Below are 9649 nucleotides of genomic sequence, written 5' to 3' on the forward strand. Positions count from 1 at the left end.
AAAGAAACCTAAACAACTATGATTCCTCTTATTTCTGAAATCCTGCTTCAGTAAATCAAAAGTACAGCATTCCTACAAATGTTAGGTTAGGTTAGGTGCCTTTGATCATAAGGATGACCTTAACCATTGTTCTCCAGTGCAGGGTCATCAAGTTGAGTGTATCTGATTCCTCACCATGGTGATAGAAAACAATTGCAGTTTCTTGGTTCTTGAAAGCAATTACAAATGCGTATTTGCTGTAACCCCTCATCATATGTAACCCTAACACCAACGCTCACTCTTTCATTAAGATCCTCAGCATTGATCATGAAAGTGGAAAAACTAGCAGTTTTGCTAACTTCCATGCATGGGATTGTTGGAGTAATTCTTCCAGGTGATTTGCCAATTAGTGAGTGTTCTGGGTGTGATATTTCTTGCTCTGTTTTTCATCCCTTCTATTCAGAAGCTGCCATCCTGGGCAGGAAGCACATCTCCTCCATACCCCAGAAAAGTCAAAATAACACGAGCATCCTTATATGGGTGTAAACTTGGGCACAGGACCTAAACATGTTTATTCAAACTTAAGTCAAGCAACAAGTCAATAACTACTCTTCAATTTCAATCTCACCTACTGTAGGAAGATCTGATGTGTGGATGGCCTGGAAAACAAATTGAGTCAGGATCAGTGCTTAATTTGAGCCATTGGTTGCCGATGGGGACCATGGGTAGTCATTTTTGGGGACCAACTCTTATTTTTCCTCATCAGACATTGACCGTGAACAAGAGAAGAAAAATACACAAAGGGAAAAGAAGTAGGAAGAGAAAGATGGAATAACTGTTACAGAGGGAGAACACTGGAACCTGCACAAGTGATGTAAAGCGGCAGGGAGTATGTGATAGGGGATGGAAGAGCCATGAGGTCGATTTAGACTACGCAGCCTTTGTATTGAGTGCACCAACATTTCAAAGCACTGGCCGCGGGTTTGGAAGAAGAACTTTGTACACTGGCACTGATTCTATTACACATATGGTCAAGACATGGATGCCAGAATAAGCAATGGCTGGTTTATGTTCATATTTCGATTAGGTCACAATGCATACTTTGATTCCTTCCAAGCATTCAGGACAGAGGTGGGGAGGGGGTGGGTATGATTAGAGAAACAGAAGTTTATATAAGTTGTTTAAGAAATAACGACAGGCAATCTTTTCTAACATGCACTACAAGAACTATGCATTGTAATCTTGATGGCAGATTGGCAATTTGGCTTAACCGTTGTTTTTCAAGCAGAAACTGTTATGCAGTAAATTCAACATCGCAACACATTTCAAGAGCAGCTTCTGGCTTGTAATTTGAGTCTTTTGGAGTAGGTAGGTCTTACTTTCCTTGTGAATGGCATGTTTCTGGAAGCTTTGCAGGTATCTAGAGGAAGGTTACTTCAAGACAGGTGTAAGTGATGGCAAGGCCCCAATGGCTTATGTTCTTACACTAATTTAGTCATGGCGGTGTTGGCTTTGATGCAGATTGTTTCTGCAGAAAAGGTGACAGTGGCAAAACATGTTCATTTTAATTGTACCCCTGTTTTGGCCCCGCTGAATTTGAGGACAGTTTGGGCTGTTGGATTTGGAATGTAAATCTGTTATCACGTGCAATTACCGTGCTCTATCCCACTGTTTGAACCCATGTTTTCCTTATGTTAGCATGCATGGCGCCATCTTTATCGGCGCCATATTGTTTCATTGCCAAGATCGAGTGACTGTCTCTGTAAGGCTTGCCTCCACGAGCAGGTCATCGCAACCCTCTCACTCACGGTTTTCAAGGTTGAAGCTTTGCTGTCCTAGTGAATGTGCTATTCATTGTCATGTGCTTTTGCTATTCGATGTGCCTGTTCTCACAGTTTTGCATAGTAGAGAGCTGCTGCCTGGCCCTGAGACTAAGATAGTGTGTTCTTTGGCAGGTGGCATAGCCCATCTCATGTGGTCCCCAATGTTCAGGATGGCCTGAGCTGGATAATTCCAGTTTGGGCGGCTCTCTAACAGTGTATCAATGTATAACTGATGTGACCAGGGGGAGAGAAATCAGACCCCTCGACGGTTCTCTTCGGAGACTGATCAGATAGGGCTCCACTGCAGTGTATAGCGAATAAACTAATTGGTTTGTATTCTCTGCTGTCTGTCCGACTCTTCATTATCTGGGAAGGCATATAGGTGGTCGTGAGCAGCCCGAGTGACCCGTTTTGGGTAACTTCCTTCATCACCAATAGTGGACGGCTGGAACAGCCTACCCCGATCGCCTCAATGGTCCTATTGGGTACAGATCCACTGACACTTCAGAGACACAGCGACAAGATTTCCTTCTTCATTTTTCGCTATTCCTATGGACATTATAGTTACTTTTTTAACACTTGATTAACCCTGGGCGTAGTTCGCGTAGCCGCACTCCGCGACGCTACGCGAAGACGCACTTGCACTCCGCGAGCTACACGTAGCTCCGCGAACATGCGTAGTAGCTTGCTAGACCCGTTCGCGCGCCGTTTTTCGTCTTCGGGAGCGCGGTGCGCGTGTTCGGGGCGCTGCCTGCATGCTCGAGATAGCTAGCGCGCTAAGTTACTCAATGAGGTTTGTCCCGCCCGCTTGCGTTCCCTTATTTCCGGTTCCGGGTCACAAGTAACGTGTTCGCGTTGTGTTAGACATGTTCGGGAACTCATCTTCTCGTTCGCACTGCCAAAGTGCGTGATCGCGTCAAATATCGCGCGAACTTACCGCGGCGGTCGCGACGGGCAGAGCCATCTTCGATTTCACACTCTGGCTATGGTTTTGGGCCTACTTTAGCATCTCACTCCTATCTCTTCCATCCTGGTCTTTTCCCTCAGTTTTTCTAACTTTCTTTACTTCTTACCTATTTCTGTCTGCGCCTAGGTTTATATTTCTCATTTTATGTTTACTTTTACCACTTTTTTTGCAACTTTTCTCTTGTTTTATATTACTTCCTTCTTTTCTCTTTCTTCTTTCTTCCCCTAACCTTTTTGTCTTCAACTTTCCTTCTCCCCTCCACCCAGAACCATGGTGAAGGGTGCCAGCAGCATCGGCGGCTCAAAGGGCAAGGCGGCTGTGCCTAAAAAAACCCGGCTGCCTTGCGGCAGAATGCGCCCGGCAGGAGTGACGCCCCGCCAACTTTTTGGGGAGGAGGAGGTGGCCGCCCTGGTCTTTTTTATCCAACGTCACCTCCCCTTGACTTTGGCAGCAGGCGGCAGGCCCGGCTCCGGCTACCAGCGCATTGAAGAGCGTCTCCGGCGGTGGGCGAAGGTGCGCCGTGCAGTCTTCCGCTGCTCCGGTATCCGGCGTACCCACCATCAGCTGTCCCACCGCTGGGCCGACATTTTGGACCGGGAGCAGGACCTGTTGGACCTGCTTGGTGTGGAGGTTGTGGGTCTTGGTGAGTGGCTACCCCAAAAATAAAGTGTGTATGTATATATATATATATATATATATATATATATATATAGTTATATACATATATATATATATATATATATATATATATATATATAGTTGTATAAATATTGTTATTGTATCTTTGTAAATATTGGCTGAATAAGTAACGCGATGACTGTTGCTCCTAGTTACATTTGCGATGTATTCCGGTATATCTACTGTCATTGTATGACAGTGTTCTTCTTCTTCACTGGCTCTTGCGTGTTGTTTCAACTTGGCGCTAGCTGTTGCTGTTTATTGATGTGAGATTTTCTTTATTGTTGAGAACTGAAGTTAGTTAATGCTATTAATAGAGTCTTGTCCTTCCTTTGTCCGTCAGTGAAATAGCGGTGGATGGATAATTGTACGTAGTTTGCATATTGTAGCATTTTTTTCACGGCCTTCTCTTCTGCATGAATCGAATCCTTTTCTTGCAAAGAATGCTAACGTTACTTTGTTCTTCTTACCTCAGCCAGGGCCGGCTCTAGGGGGCATGTGCAAGCTGTGCAACTGCACAGGGGCACCAAACTTGAGGGGCCACCGCACCAATAGATATCCTTAATTTAATAATACTCTAAGGATGGATACATATTTGCGTTGCGGCCCCTGGCATGGATTTGTTGCCTCCGGCTCTGTTCCACTGTAGCAGTGTTTTTTGCAATGATGTCTATGTTTCACATCACTCAATGTTTTTCTCTTTGTTTATTATTTTTTACATGAACCACAGAACCCAGGGGCAAGCAGAATACAGGGACCGAGTCGGCGGGTGAACCACCACTTACACAGAGCTCCTCTACTGAGGATCCTGCTGCTGTCCCCAGTAAGTCCAACAGTGCTTGTTTTTTCCTCTGTAATGTGTCTGCTTTGGCAATTGACAGCAACCAAGTATGCATCCAGAATGATGTTTGTCTAGTATTTTTGTAAACGTTAGTATACCACTACTAGTCTTGTGGGTATTCTATCTCCTATGGAGTTATATACATATTACACAACTATGTAACTATGCACACGAAAATTTGATGTTGGTACTGATAGGCAGGTTGGACCTTACTTACACCTCAGTCACAGAACTCTGAGGAACGCACAATTCACTGAACGTCAGCCTATATGGCCTGAGTCATTGGTCAATTATTCAATTCACACTCCTGAACCCCAATACCAAGATGCCGAATGCTTTTAGGACACAAACCGTTACCTAAGAAACCCCCTTTTGCTCACTCACTCGTGTGAGTCTCTAAGACAACAGACACTGAAAATAAACTTCAGAGTCAAAGTGGTCATTCAAAAGCTTTATTTTGTTAGAAGTAAGTAAGTAACATCAATGTTTTTAAGTTGTTCCGTCAAATACGTTGAAGGGCCCACCAGAAAAAATCCAGAGTTAAAAAAGGCATAATAAAGTAATCAACATTTGTACAGCTACTAGTGCACAATAGGGAAATGTGGCAACTATCGGAGACCTCTCACCAACGTATACTGGTCAGATATTCCTCTTTTTTTGTAAGCTATGGAAATGTCCGCTTCGTAGAAGGCAATCTTCTCACCTGCCGAAAAATAATGACAAAAGTGGTGCACGTTAGACAGTATGAAATACATTTATGCCAGTTTTATGCAGCCATGCTAAAAAGAAGTTGTAACCTGTAAGCAAACTCTATTCCACAATCCACATAGAAAACTTAAATACGGGCCCTTTTACTTTCCCACCTCTTCAGGTGTATGCATTGAACAATGATGTGTTGCCCCAGAGCGTCTTCTCGTACTGCGCAACAAGCTGCGAGTTAACATGCGCAAAACTGGATACATTGATGTACAAAGGTTACATAGTTCACTTCCAATTTCCAAGGACTAGAGTAGCAGGACAGATGAGATGAGCTTGGGTACCATACCATAACAATGGATGCTAATATGTGTAGTGACTCTGCTGTACTATGCAATGTGGACTCATACTGATTACGTACGTTGTACTTAACTGTTTTGAAGAACTCCATTCTTGGTGAACAAGTACAAAGGGGGCTGTGCATCCATCTAAAAAGGTGTACTTATTTTTATAGGTGCAGAACCCTTACCATCGACCAGTGCCGACGGGGACAGCGGCGCAGCTTCAGCGATCCCGGCGGGGACAGGAGGAACAGAGGCACCTACACCAGCAGCAGTGGGGGGGAGCCAACAGCGGCGGGCGATGGTAAGTTACATTCAATAGTGATCTGCATTACTTGGTGGGAGGGGAAAACTTTCTCACTGTACTCTACTGGAAAATATATGATGTTACCTTTACTTGTCATTAGCATGCTAAGCATTACCACTACAGTAATGCAAGTGGCTGATAGCAGTCGGATGCATGGGTTGTTGTTAAAGCATGTAAAGGGGAAAACACAGCTGTCAGCGTGGTTGGGAGACACACCCAATACCGGTGGTTAGTGGATAGTCTCAGCAGCAGCGGTGTTTTGGGCAAACCCAAAGGCAAGGGAAGGAGGGGACGACTGGGTGCATGGGTCGTTGCTGGTGAAACACAAACCAAATAAGGTTTGTTGCGCGGTATAAAGTATTATAGTCTTTACTAGACATGTGCTACTAGCTGCCCCCTGTTAATTAATGTTACTTTGAGAGTGTTCCCGCTTTCCCGGAATCAGAGTATATAATACAAAAGGAGATATGAAAAAGACAGGTGTTCGTTCTAATGTGTGTGACCGTTGAAGTACACCCATGCTAATAGGGCAGGCATAATGCCGTGCCAAAAAGGCCAAAAAATTAATAGAGGCTGTAGAATGTTCAAGATAGACGCAACACAATTTCTGGTACTCAGCTTGCTTGCTAGTGCTACTGTGCCGCCCACTATGTGTTGAATCAATGTTGTGTTCTTGATTTGCGGGGAGTTTGGATTACAACAATTCTGTTTCTTTCTTTATAGTTACTCCTTCCCAAAAACCAACAAGGAAGGAGTTGGCAGTCCGGGCCCGGCAGCGGAAACTGCAGGCAATTGTAGAGGCCTACCGCCGGCTGGTGGATCAGGCCGAGGAGGAGGAGGAGGAGGCGGCGGCAGCAGCTGCTGCCTCTTCCAATGCCCCGGGCCCCAAGCCTGCAGGACTACGTCGCCGTGGTCAGGCAGCCGCCCGCCGCCGCATTGTTACATCTTCGGCGGCCCCCCCACAACAACAACAACATGCATGCAAGTGTAGGTGCCGTGATTTCAAAGCAAAGATTCTCCGCCGGGTAGCGAAGTTGGAGGAGGAGCGGAAGAAGCTGGATGACGGTCTAGAGGAGCGTGTGAAGATAATGGTGGACAAACACCTGAAAGCCCGCCGGCTTTGAAATGGACCCTGTTTTTTGCCCCTTTTTTAATCCTTTTGTTGGTGGGTGGGATGTGGGAGTTGGGGTGTACATTTGGGTTGAAATTTGGTTGGGGTTAGGGGAGGGTAGGGACAGCTCTGGGTCAGGGGGTTACATTTGTTATATATTTTATTTTTCTATTATCATTATGAAAATATAAAAATAAAACAAAGATATTTTCACAAGAAAACATTTGAAGTTCATTTGTGTTTGTTGGGGGGGTGGAGGGGGGACTGTTTCACAAAAAAATGTACGTTGTGCAACATGAACATGAACTACGAACGATAAATTAAGTACTGACTGCACCTGTAGTAGTAGGGTCACAAGTGCATAAATAATTTATATTATTAAATAACATGGGAAAATTGCCCATCACGTGAGTCTGAAGTTACTAGTATACTTTAATTCCATGCACATTTGCTCAGAGTCGGCTAAACAATCCTATGCAATGCATTGCATCATTCCTTTAATATACCTGTCCTAGTTGTCAGGGAAGAGGAGCTCGTCCTCAAACTCTGTGCGTTCAGACAGAAGTAGGTCATGTAACCCAGTAGTGAGGACGTCTTCTTCGCACTCGCTTTCTTCATCCGGCGGTGATTCACGTACTTGATAGTCTGGTGGTATGAAGCGTTGATTCATTTTTATCATTGTCAGCCGCTCCACGCTTTTGGGGGAGAGACTAGTCCTTTTCGATGTGACAATGGCACCAGCAGCACTGAAAACCCGCTCAGAGGAGACACTGGCTACAGGACAAGCCAGATACTTTATCGCCAGCCTGCTCAGCACTGGCCACTGTCTCCTTCTTTCATACCAATAGACCAATGGGCTTTGCTCCATGAACACCTCTGTTGTGTCATCCAGATAGGCCTGAACCATCCGCTCAATGTTCATTGGTGCTCGGCTTTGCTGGTCCTCTTTTCCCTTTGCAACAGCAACGGACTTACCCATCCCTTTCTGTAGAAAAAAAGCAGTTATGCTTTTGGTTGGGTCTGCTGAATCAGATCGTGTAGGTGCTGCTTTTGGTACTGTTGGTGCCTGCTGGAAAGCAGACGCACTGCTCTCATGCTGTGAAGAACTTGCATCAGGAGTACTTGGACTGGCCTGGGCTGGCAGTGGCAGGCCTTTAAGTAACAGCCGTTCAGTTTCTAACTCATTAGCTTCCGCAGCTATGGAAGTTTTGTACTTGTCAACATCCTCATCTGAAAATGGAATTACTTCGTTACTGCTGACAAATAATTTGTACCGTGGATCCAAGATTGTTGCAGTTATGTAATGTTCACCTGACACAATATTGTTGAGCCTTACATTTTCACACAAGCGGTTGACTAAGCCCTTGGCTAAGGTATATGCATCAACTTTTTGTTCGTCACCTTCGTATGTTTGACAGACCTCCTTCACCTGTTGCTCAAGCATGTACAACAATTGGATGGCTTGGCCCATAGTACAGTCCTCCCTGCTAACTGCACGTGTGAAGACCTCAAAGGGTTGTAGCATCTCTGTGATGCATTTAATGAGGTCCCACTGCCACATCTCAATGGTCAGGGCTTTAAGATTAACAGTAGGATCCCCTAATCTTCTTGACATGACATAAGCATTCAGTGGGATGTACTGCTCAAAGAGACGCTCAAGCATGAAATAAGTTGAGTTCCAACGTGTTGGGACCTCCTGGATCAGTGCTTTGACTGGCAACCTATGCTCTTGCTGAATGACCCGTAGCAGCTTCCGTCCTTTGAAAGAATGGTTAAAGTGCGTGCATATTCTTCTGCAGATGGCCATTATGTTGCTGACTTTGGCTTCATTTTTCAGAAAGTCTTGCACGACTAAGTTTATGCAGTGTGCCAAACAGGGTACCCTGAAATAATGTCCTTCTCTCATTGCCTTCACTACATTACTGCCATTGTCGGTGGAAACAAAACCAATCTTAAGGCCTCTTGGTTTCAGCCATTCAAAGACCTTGTCGTTAAAGTCAGACAAAATGTTTTCAGCAGTATGACTTTTGTCCATACCAAACATGGCTATAGTTGCACGTCTGCGCGTATCATTAAAAATTCCAGCAACGTCACGGAGGCCTGAAGTTAACTTGTCTTTAACACCTGCAAAAGAGATCCAGTGTGCGGTGATGCACATGAAATCTGTAGCATCGCAACTGCTCCACATGTCTGTTGTCAGGTGGATACAATGGACAACACTCTGTTGTAAGGCTTTCCCAATCAATTCCAGCACATCGTGGTGTAGTGCTGGAACAGCCACTCGGGCAAAATAGTAGCGACTGGGAACGTTCCATTTTGGGCAGAGGGTTGCCACTAATTCCAGAAATCCAACAGCCTCAACAAATGAAAATGGGAGAAGGTCCAGTGCTAACATTTTCGCAAGTTTGGCATTGTATAAACGTGCTACTGGGTGGTTCCGCTCGTACTTTCCCTCCTGCCTTAACATGCTAGGAATGGTAAGCTGCTTTGCATGTCTTTGAGTTGTGCTAGACGGACCACCTTGCATCGCAGACTTTGCACTCCTTGGTGTTTCCAGCTGACTCTGGTGCCACTGAGAAGTTGCAGATGCGGAGGATGTGGACTTTACCACTCCAGTGCTGGCGACAGGGGTCCATTGTGTACCACTCCTAGATAGAAGGTCATCGTCTCCCTCTTCTTCTACCTCCTGGTCAACCATGAGTGGACCTTGTACCACTGTATCCCCACCAACACGAGTGCTAACATTTTTTAAGCTTGCAAGGTGGTTCTCCCACCTGATCAAGTGTGTTTTTTTCAAATGGGTCGTTTGGCCTCCAGTCCCATAGTTTGTACCAAGCTTACCACGACTAACATTGACATGACAAATGGTGCATACAGCAATGTTCTCCTGAACTGGGTGAACCGTA

General features: G+C 45.2%; 1 long non-coding RNA gene across 1 annotated transcript; it reads left to right on the forward strand.

Moving 5' to 3' along the window:
• Nucleotides 1-4175: 4175 nt before the first annotated feature.
• On the forward strand, nt 4176-6750 carry LOC144761761 (uncharacterized). Its single transcript, XR_013595885.1, has 3 exons — nt 4176-4270; nt 5499-5629; nt 6356-6750. It is a non-coding gene; the product is annotated as an uncharacterized LOC144761761 (long non-coding RNA).
• The last annotated feature ends 2899 nt before the right edge of the window (nt 6751-9649 follow it).

This window comes from Lissotriton helveticus, chromosome 6 (genome assembly GCF_964261635.1).
Source record: "Lissotriton helveticus chromosome 6, aLisHel1.1, whole genome shotgun sequence".
NCBI lineage: Eukaryota > Metazoa > Chordata > Amphibia > Caudata > Salamandridae > Lissotriton > Lissotriton helveticus.